The 11,080-nt window shown below is 36.9% G+C and overlaps 1 non-coding gene across 1 annotated transcript; it reads right to left on the reverse strand.

Moving 5' to 3' along the window:
- Position 1: 1 nt before the first annotated feature.
- TRNAQ-UUG lies at positions 2-73 on the reverse strand. The gene has a single exon. It is a non-coding gene; the product is annotated as a tRNA-Gln (tRNA).
- Positions 74-11,080: the final 11,007 nt, after the last annotated feature.

Below are 11,080 nucleotides of genomic sequence, written 5' to 3' on the forward strand. Positions count from 1 at the left end.
AAGGTCCTACCGGGAGTCGAACCCAGGTCGCTGGATTCAAAGTCCAGAGTGCTAACCACTACACCATAGAACCTATTTGTTGGTACTTACCATAGTGTATATTTAATTTGAATATGATTCTTGTCTTGCTTTTCCCACCTTTGCATTTTAAGAAACAAGCTTAATCATACAAAGAGCCAAATCCAATCCGCTGATAATTCTTTATTTGAAAGCATCGCTACAGGAAAAAAAATATTAATTATAAAGAGAATGATTGCAATGGTCTAATGGAACATTTTTTTTCTCTTTAAACTTGTAATTTTTGAAGAAAAGAAAAATTCTGATACGCTAATGCACATATACCAACAGATCCAAATTATCCAATTTATAATTACAGATGACAGTGACTCGTAATGTATCCATAAAAATATTAAGATAAACTTTTGAAGGATGAAAGGTTAATTTTTATACATTGGTGAATTATCTGCAATAATATTCGTCATTCGATATGGAAATGTTGAATGCACAGAGAGATTCTGTATAGAGATCTCTGGAGGAAAATGAAACTAATAAACCGAATTTTTTAGGGGGTGGATGAAGTGATGAAAGAGAAAATTTCATCCATCAATTAAAATGCTGTAAGATTTTGTGTATATACACTATGCGTATATTTGACACTACTCATAAGTTCATACTATAAAAAACGGCACTCATTTTACTTTTGTCGTAACATAATACAACAAATTTTGTAATAAAATAGCATTATTAACTTTTGTTTCTATTGATACTTATATTTAGAAATTGAAATGCCGCAGTTATGGTGATGACTTTGGATTTCCAAATTAAATTTGGATAACATTGAGGGTAAAGAAAATTGTAAAGGGGTGGTGGTGTAGTTGGCTATAGTGTAGGTCTCATAGCTTCTGAGTTTTCCTGAGATCGACAGTTCGGGTCTTTCTCACCCCAAAGCTACTTTTTTATTATTTATTATTATTTTATATAATTTCTTGAAGACTTCTACTAAGTTATAACAATTAAGAGTGAGTTTGGAGGGAAATGCTAGGTGCACCCAACAATATTGTTGGTGCACCCAGCAATTTATTGAAACTACCATTTTGCCCTTTAAGATAAAATTATTAAAAGTGCGAATTATCTCTCGGAAGAAACAGTTTCTTCGAACAGCTTCTTCTTCTCTTCCGTGAACCTGCTTCTTCTTCTCTTCTTCGTGAACCTGCTTCTTCTCCGCGAGGCGCGCCCAAGGTTGTCTTATTCTTCTCTGCGAACAGGTTAGTCTCCCTACCCTTTGCTTGTAATATGCAGCATTGTTGTAGCAATGGAACCTTAGGATAGTTACCTTAGGATAGTAACCTTAGGGTAGAAGACGAGAGGGGAGAAGACGAGAGTACGCCGGAAAAAATGGGGAAAATGGCTGACGACGGAGTCTTCCGGAAGACCCGTTAGGGGTTCTTCCGGAAGTTCCGAAAGAATCTTTTCCGGAAGGTTTCCGGAAGAAGTGTTCTTCCGAAAGTAACCAAACGTCTTCCGGAAGAGTACTTCTTCCGGAAGACTCCCGGAACACCTCTTCCGAAAACTTTCTGGAAGAAGTGGTTCTTCCGGAAGAATTCCGGAAGACGCGCTTTTCCGGATGACCTTTCAAATTTCCGGAAGAACCACTTCTTCCGGAAAGTGTTTTTTTTTTAACAGAAATTGTTTTGTTTTTTTTAAAATGAATTATTGTATTTATTTTGATTATTTTGTTTTTGAGATTTTATGAAAAATGAGATTTGGGTTTTTGATGTCATGTTTTTTTTATAATTTAAATTGTGTATTTTTACTAAATATTAATTTGTAAATTATTTATTTTTTTGTTTATAAAAGTAGTTGTGTTTGTTTTTGTTTATTGTTTATTTTTTAAAATTAGTGTTTTTTCTTTATAAATGAAGTTGTTTATTTTTATAAATAAAGTTGTGTGTTTTGGAAATTTTATAAAAATACTAATTTTTTATAATTAATTAGTTTTTTACTTTTTTTTATTATAAATGAAGTATTTTTTTTATAAAAAAAAATTGTGGATGTTTACTAATTAATTTTTTTTACATTAGTTGTGTTTATTTTATAAATGAAGTTGTTTATTTTTTAAAAAATTATGTTGTGGATATTTTTATAAATGAAGTTATTTTTTTAAACTAAGTTGTGGATGTTTACTAATTAATTATTTTTACATTAGTTGTGTTTTTTTTTTTACAAATGAAGTTTTTTAAATTGTTATTTAAATTAAGTTGTGGATGTTTACTAATGAATTTGTTTTTACATTAGTTGTGGTTTTTTATAAATGAAGTTTTTTTTTAAATTAAGTTGTGGAAGTTTAGTAATGAATTATTTTTATATTAGTTGTGTTTTTTTTTATAAATGAAGTTGTTTATTTTTTTTTTAAAATTAAGTTGTGGATGTTTACTAAATAATGTAGTTGTGTTTCTTTTAGAAATGAAGTTTCTTTTTTTTTATAAAGAAAATTATTTGATTTAAGTTAGTTTTATTTGTTTATAAATAAAGTTGTTTTTCTTATAAAGAAAATTGTGTATATTTTGACCGAAAAAAATACGTGTTCGACATGATTTGCAGATCATGGTCAGAACACGAGGTTTAGGTCGTGTCATAGGTAGAGTTGTAGGCAGAGATAGACCTGCTGACCAGGATGCTGCTGATGTTCCCGAGAGGCGTAGGCCTACTGCCTCAGCCCGTAGGCTACGCGTTCATCAGATGACTACGGAGGGACGTGATATGGCTGAGGACGTTGCTGACATGACTGACGATTTTCCTGAGCAGGCTACGAAGGCACCTGAGATGCGTGCGGACGCACAGGGTGCTGATAGTGGTGAGGGGTCAGATGGTGATGATGCTGCTGAGGGATTCCCTGGTGGTCCACGAGACCCGTCAGTGCTCACATCATTTGCCGAGCATGTTGCACATGCCGTTTGGAGTGGACAGGTATTTTAATTTGTTAATTATTTATCATTGTTGATTTATTTGTTTGTGATTAATTTTTTTTAATAATTGTATAATTTGTACTTCAAATCAGGAACATCCTGATTTGAAATTAGTGTCACATGGGAGGAAGGTGACACTGATTGGGAGGCCAGTTCCTGAGATTGAAGGCCTGGTGACTGCCATAGGATTAAGTCCACTGATAGTTTGTTCAGTTATTACTGGCGATCCTGAACTTATATCCGCATTTGTGGAGAGGTGGCACAGTGAGACTAGCACCTTCCACCTTCCTGTATGAGAGCTGACGATCACATTGGATGATGTGTCGTCAATCCTACATTTGCCCATCACTGGCGCCTTGCACAGTTTTCACGCTCTTTATACGGAGGAGGCCAAATTTTTGCTTACGGAGTTGTTGGAAGTGTCTGCCGAGGAGGCCAGAGCCAAGACAACACTCACACGTGGAGCATATGTACGATTAGGATGGGTTCGAGACATATATGAGACGAGATGTCAGGCCCGGCGGTGGATTGTCGTAGCTCGTGCTTATATGCTGCACCTTGTCGGTTGCACTCTTTTTGCTAATAAGAGTGCAACATACATGCATGTGGTCCACCTTGACGCTTTCCGGGACCTCGCTCATAGTGGTGGTTACGCTTGGGGAGTTGCCGCGCTGGTTCATATGTATGACCAGTTAGATGAGGCTTGTAGGACCACCACCCGATAGCTTGCGGGGTACTTGACGCTACTTCAAGTAAATTTTGTGTTTATTAATATGTTACGTTCGATTATGATTTAAACATGTTTTTATGTTATGTTAACCTCAATTATTGTGTAGTGTTGGATCTATGAGCACTTCCCTAGTGTGCACCAGTGCGTGACTGACGATACATACTAGGAGACGTCCCCACGTGCTTCCCGGTGGTTGACGTCGAAGGCGCACATGAAGGGAATCACAGGAGCACCCTACAGGGCACATTGTGATGGTTTGACCGTCACAGATGTGTCCTGATTGCCGTTTTTGGAGCATCGGGGGGTTAGGGCATTTCAGGAGATTTAATCTTTCCAGGGTCAGCTGAGATGAGGTCCTATGGTCGTCACAGCTCGACCGGAGAGGGTGGTACGCCAGTTTGGTTACATCCAGAGCATCCCTCTGCCGCCTGTTAGTGCACGATTGTCACACGATCAGATAGATAACAGGTGGATGCAGTTTGCGGATCACTTACTACCTGTGGGTCAGGTTTGTCTAGTGTCTGGGCAGGTATCTGCGGATTACATGGAGTGGTTTTTCCGCATATCTCACCCATTCATGATACCGACCCAGGCAGGTGACCAGCAGAGGGATGCACCAGCCGTAGACCCTGAGGACTACATACAGCCGCCCAGCCCCCAGGTTCCAGTAGCATTTGACCCCCCTCCACATGTGGTAAGATTATTTGTGCGTTTAATATTTTATGAGTTGTTATTTATTTTAAATTTCATAATAAATGTTTTTAATGACTTTGACAGGATGATTATGAGGGATATGAGGCGATTGCACAGAGGTTGGAGCGTGTGCTCAACCTTAGGATAGTCACTGCAGACACAGAGTTATATGACATTATGCAGGACTGCCTGACGATCGCGAGAGGGGGACCCAGTGCTGATGAGACTGTCAGGGCTCGTTAGAGACGCTACACGGACCATTGATCATTGTATTTATTTTTTGTGTTGTAGTTGACATGAATATGTGTAATTATTACAATTTTTTGTTTAATAGTTGACGTGTTTTGCACGGTTTATTATTTTATAATATAGTTTATTATTTCGATTGTTTGTGGTCGTTAAGCGAAGTTTACGAGTGTTTTAAATTTATTTTTTAAAAAAGTGAACCTAGAATCATGAGTTTTGTTTGTAAGAATTACATAAAAAATAAATGTTTCTAAAATCATTCATAATTCATAATTCATAATTATGTGTTAGTAAGATTTTTAAAGTAATTATGATATATAATAAATTATGATTCCATCATAAAAAAAAATTTACATGACAATGAAATCGTCATATAAGATACTACAATGATGACTTTAAAAAAAATTCATGTTCAAGTACCTATGTTTGGGATTTTTTTGCGTGGGTGTGCCAGTGGCGTGAGACAATGGAAGATTTTAGTTTCTCATGTTTAGACGTCAAAGAACCCAAAAAAAAATAGTTCTGTTCCCCGGTTCCGTCAACTAACACGTAAAAACAAAGCCTGAAAATCCAAAAAAATAGGAAATCGACCCTTTTTCCATGTTCAAGTACCCATGTTTGGGATTTTTTTGTGTGGGTGTGCCAATGGCGTGAGGCAATGGAGGGCGGACATTTCTCATGTTTGGACGTGAAAGAACCCAAAAAAAAATAGTCCCTTTCCCCGGTTCCGTCAACTAACACGTAAAAACAAAGCCTGAAAATCCAAAAAAAATAGGAAATCGACCCTTTTTCCATGTTCAAGTACCCATGTTTGGGATTTTTTTGCGTGGGTGTGCCAGTGGTGTGAGACAATGGAGGGCGGCCATTTCTCATGTTTGGACGTCAAAGAACCCAAAAAAAATAGTCCCGTTCCCCGGTTCCGTCAAGTAACACGTCAAAACAAAGCTTAAAAATCCAAAAAATATGGGAAATCGACCCTTTTAACAATTAATTTTTTGGACCACTGAAACAACACATTCAACTTTATTATGGGAATTAAACACGCCATAAACAGATAAAGGTTACATCAACGAAAAAGCAAAAAATTAAACATCACATTCAGTTGTTTAGCGACGTCCCAGTGACCTCGTCTTCGATTTTCACAACATATTTAGTAAAGACAACTAAAATTTCTATTGGTCCATATTTTTTCCAGTAGTTAGATTGTACTAACACCTTCAGCAGTTCTTCGTTGGTCATCAGCTCATTTATTTCATATTTTATAACCGTATCTGAATACTCAAAGTGAGCTGGTTGACGGAAAAACAATCGTCTTACCGTTTGTGATTCGTGAATTCCAAGAGGGGGAATCCCTTTAGGTGCAACTTGCTTGATTAAATTCTTCATTTCATCGATGGTACATGTTGAAGGAATTTGAAATTTCTTAGGATTTTTTCCTGTGAACGCGCATCCAACAAATTTGTTCTGCGGTGGCATGTTCCATTTCCCGTTGTAATACAGGATCGCGTCATGAGTACAAGGCATAGTGCGTTCAAGTAAGTTTATTATTCCATCTGGTATTCTTCCAACGGTGCATAATAACTCAATCAGACCAACACAAGAAAATTGATCATTACACATTAACATTGTGTTGACATCGTCATCATTTATCAATTTCATACACTCAAAGCGAATTTGGTTACTTGTATCGGTGAATGGCTTCCGGTAGTGAATTTCATCCAAAAATTGTTTGTCGGATAGCTGAAGGGTATTGTGTATTCTGGTTTTTAGGCTTGCAAAATCACAGCTATTTGGTACTCGAATGGGCACCGGAGTTGAAGTTTGGAAGTAAACCCCAGTATCATTGTGAATAATCGATCCATTTGGATAAATGAAAGCCAACCTTGAGTTGACAATCGTCTGACTACTAGTTTCTCCTAAAAATGTCATAGTTTGTGTATCAGTTGGGAGACTATTTGAAAGCAAGATAATGTGTGATTTAGCAGCCTAGTCTGCCATATATATAGATGGTTGTGACCGAGCCATTGTTTAACTTTGTTTACAAAAAAATAGACACGCGTAAATGTGTAGTCAAGTCAGCCAATGTGTTGTCGCCAATGTGTAGTCAAGCCAGCCAATGTGTTGTCGAGCGACTGCTAGTTTCAGAATGTGTACTCAAGTCATCCAATGTGTTGTCGCGCTCAAACTGTAATACGCATGCATGTCATTATGTGTTGTCAAATATGACAATGATGTATGCTGCACGCGTGAATGATTTTTGTTGGACCAACAATTTCCTTGCTTAACCAAACGAGTACTTGATAATATTAATTGGTTAGTAACGGGTTACAACAAATTATATCGCATAATGAATACAATTACATAAACAATGCATGTTTAGTCTTCATTTAGGTCTACATAGTGTGTTTTGAATGACATCAAGCTTGTGTATTGCTGCATTCTACTAATATATGGAATTGCCCACTGCTTTGCCTGAGAATAACAATTGCTTGACCACAACAGCGCTGGAGGTGGCAAGGGACAATGGTCTTTCAAATAAACTTGTTGTACATGAACAAACATTATATCATGCGCTGACCGTGCCAAATGAACCAGCGAAGTCATTGCATAATTGTTATACTAACTATATTCAATGTACCTGAACAAAATGATTTCCAAACACGTGACCGACACATATGATGCGGTGGCTAGAAGAATCAGGTGGTGGTTGACTTCTAAGAGGGAAAAATGTCATGCTTTGTTGTCGGGACAACGATACAATGATTATGTTATACCGTGAAGCAATCACATATCCCATGTCCGTTATATCCATCCACTTGTTCACACTAACCTGAATGAACCAAACATACACATGTAAGTAATTTAAACATTGTTATTAAAAAAAATTAACCTAAAAACATACCTTTGAAAAGCCATCAACAAGTAGGGACAACTTTAATTGTTCAAATCTCTCTGTACCACCGAAGAGGTTCATGTACTCATGCGATCACCTGCCAAGTTCTTTAATCAATTCATTACGCACTAACGACCACGAATCTTCCCCCATACCTAATAAAGCGGCAATGGACCGATATCCACAGTTACAGTCCGCTTTCACATCCACAACGTCACAAATGAAACCTTGAAAGAATGACGCAAATTGATCCAACATCGGGATGATCCTTGTTGGTTGAGGCGGTTAAGAACATAATGCACTCCGTTTCACTAGAGAATTGCTGCTTTGAACAAAATGAAAAGCATCAACATACTCCCAGTAAGACGGATCACGCTTTGTGGATCTTTGACTTCTTTTCCTCGGTTTCTTCGGTGCACCTTTAGTGTTGACCTTTGACGGAGGAGGGCACATAGAGTTATGATCAGGGTATGCAATTTCTCGAAGTTTACTCTTCAGAGTTACTTTGCCAGCCACATCAAGTTCATCAAACCTTTTAGATATGATCTCTATCTCTTCCTTGATGGTGACTTCCATCTCACATAACCCTTGGTCTGAAAAGCAAAGTCTCATCCAGAAAAGATGGACTGACTCCAATGGGATGCTGCCAGCAGTATACCTAGAAAACTCACATGCACAAGGAAGACCATGCGTGCTTCTCATCACACAACCACAAGAAGAGAGATTGTTGTTGAGATAACGTAGACGGTCAACCTCAGAAGCAATCTGATTTAAAGCATCCCTTGAAACCATCCTAAGAAGCCTCATGTATAAGGTTTTTTTATATACATGCCCAACCACATGCGTACTGGTTTCAAAGGATGCTTTAATTTCGACGTGTTGCAGCGTGATCATGTTGTTCATGGCATCCCAAACACTACATAGGTCTCCAACGCTATTTTGTAGTACTCTTTTGAGAGCCCAATGAGCTGATTCAACCCTGCATTTAAAATACACAACAAACATGAAAATATACAACAATTAAATATCATTTAATACTAATCCTTACTAACAAATAAAATCAGTTCTTAATACCTATTTGTTGTTGTGTTGCCTAGGTGCATGACCTTATTCGTCCATGCTGTAATAAATTTTTCCTTGTGGGGGATAATTCATGTGTCGTTAACATAGTCAATGAACATCGGCCAAGGCGAACAAGCAACTTGAAACTTCTCATGTGACTCATGGAACTCGTGTTCGGACGGACAATCAACCAAAGTACCCCAATTATCCATTACATAGTCCCACACATTTTTTTCCCCGATTAAAGATTTGCACTTCGCCTTCACATTCTTATCGATATGAAACCTGCACAACAAATTAGTAGACTCGGGAAACACAGTTTTCACTGCATTCATCAGTGTTAGGTCTCTGTCAGTGACAATAACAAGAGGGAGGTGATCGTTTCCTAAAAATAGGCCTCGAAATCGTTCCAAAGCCCATACAATATTTTTAACACGCTCAGCCTCCAGATATGCAAACCCAGCAGAGAATGTCATCGTCGTTGGTGTCACTCCAACAAAGTCAAGTAGTGGGAGTCTGTACCTGTTTGTTTTGTAGGTACTGTCTATAAAAAACACCAGATGACATGCATTGCATAACTTTACTGCATCTGGGTGACACCAAAACAGATCACGCACCACAACTTCATCCTTCAATCTATGCCAATGAATGTATTGATCACGTTCGAGAAGCTTCATCAGATGCTGCATTTCGGTATCAGCTCCTCTTATTGAAGAACGATATGCACTTCTTGCATTGTAAATTTGCTTTATCGTGGTGCAACTGTCGACATTGTGTTTCTTCAACGTTAGGAAGATGTTTTTCAGTTTCACCATCGACTTTGTCATATCAGCAATAATTTTCTTTTCTTCCTTAGTCAATCGCCCGGCGTATGGATGTCCAACTAAGGACTTCGCCAATTCATGATTGTGAATCCCACAGATCAACTTCACCATCCAACCTTCCCCTCCATGCACTGGTTTCCCACGAAGCCTGAAGGGACAACCACATTTCCTACTCCCGGTGTCTTTTCTAACGAATTCTTTATTTCTACACTTGTACATATCACTCCTTTCACACCCAATTAAGACAAATGAACTTCTTCCTCTGCTACCGGTCTCTGTGTCAGACCTCATAATCACTGCAACAAATCCATTTTCATGGGCAACTGTTCGAGCCCATTGCAAAACATCATCTCGAGTAGCGAATACCTACAATGCAACCCTAACATATTAATTTTCATACAAAACATCAATTCAACCAAATGACTCAAATTATCTATGATTACCTAAGACGTATTAAAAGCATTTGAACAATCCACATGTGGTTCATTCACCCCACATTCTTCTTGATTATCATAATCATAATCCATATGAACTTCTTGTGACATCGCAAAGTCATACCTCCATTGATTTTCGTCCATCTTAAGGACATATGCATCATACACAAGTACATTCAAATTATCATATAACCACATCCAAAAATTTACTATACCTTAAATAACAAACATATTAACAGCACATATGCATCATACACAACTATATTCAAAGTATCATATAACCACATCCATAAATTGACTACTTATTAACTAACAAACATACTAACAACTAATACAATTGTATTCTAAATTTATAACTACATTATTTACTTAAACTAAACTTATCACTATAATAAACAACTAATAAAACATTTTTCTACCATTATACAATTAAGTTACCTAAATCATTTAATATTATACCATTATACCTAATTAAATCAATAATCCACAATATATATATATATATATATATATATAAATTATAAAACATAAATAAAAAAATTTGCTAATAATTTAACATTCCGGAAGAAGTGCTTCCGGAAGTTACTAAGGCCCATTCCGGAAGAAAGTCTTCTGGAAGTGTTTTCCGGAAGCACTTCTTCCGGAATAGACCTTAGTAACTTCCGGAAGAAGGTCTTTTGGAAGTTACTCACATTCTCATTCCGGACCTTCCTCCTGCTGTGCCTAAAATTTCTTCTGGATACAGTTTTTACTGTTTTTCTTCTCTGAAAACTAGCCAGAAAAGGAAAAAAATACTCATAAATGCGTACCTCCGACGAAATAGGAAGAACAACCACTAACAAAACTTCAAATACAGAACACGGGACCACCAAATCTTCAAATACTTCACGGGACCACCAATGGAAAGCACAAAAGGGACCACCACTGAAAGCAACCAACCAAAACGAAAGAAAGAAAGCAGAGAAGGAAGAAAGCGCAGTAAAAAGAAGCGTGAAAATGGAAGCGTGAACGCGTTAATTTAAAGAAAATTACACAAGGACAAAATCGTCATTACATATGCATTAAATATTATTTTATTTTTACTTATTATTATAAAATGAAAATTCTTTTTTTCTTCACTTTGTTATAAAATAATAATCATTTTTTTTATTATATATTAACTTTTGTAATAGAAATTAAATGTTATCATAATAAAAAATTTATATTTTTAATAAAATTTACAAATTAATTAA

Source organism: Glycine soja, chromosome 14, assembly GCF_004193775.1.
Source record: "Glycine soja cultivar W05 chromosome 14, ASM419377v2, whole genome shotgun sequence".
In the NCBI taxonomy this organism is placed as follows: Eukaryota; Viridiplantae; Streptophyta; class Magnoliopsida; order Fabales; family Fabaceae; genus Glycine; species Glycine soja.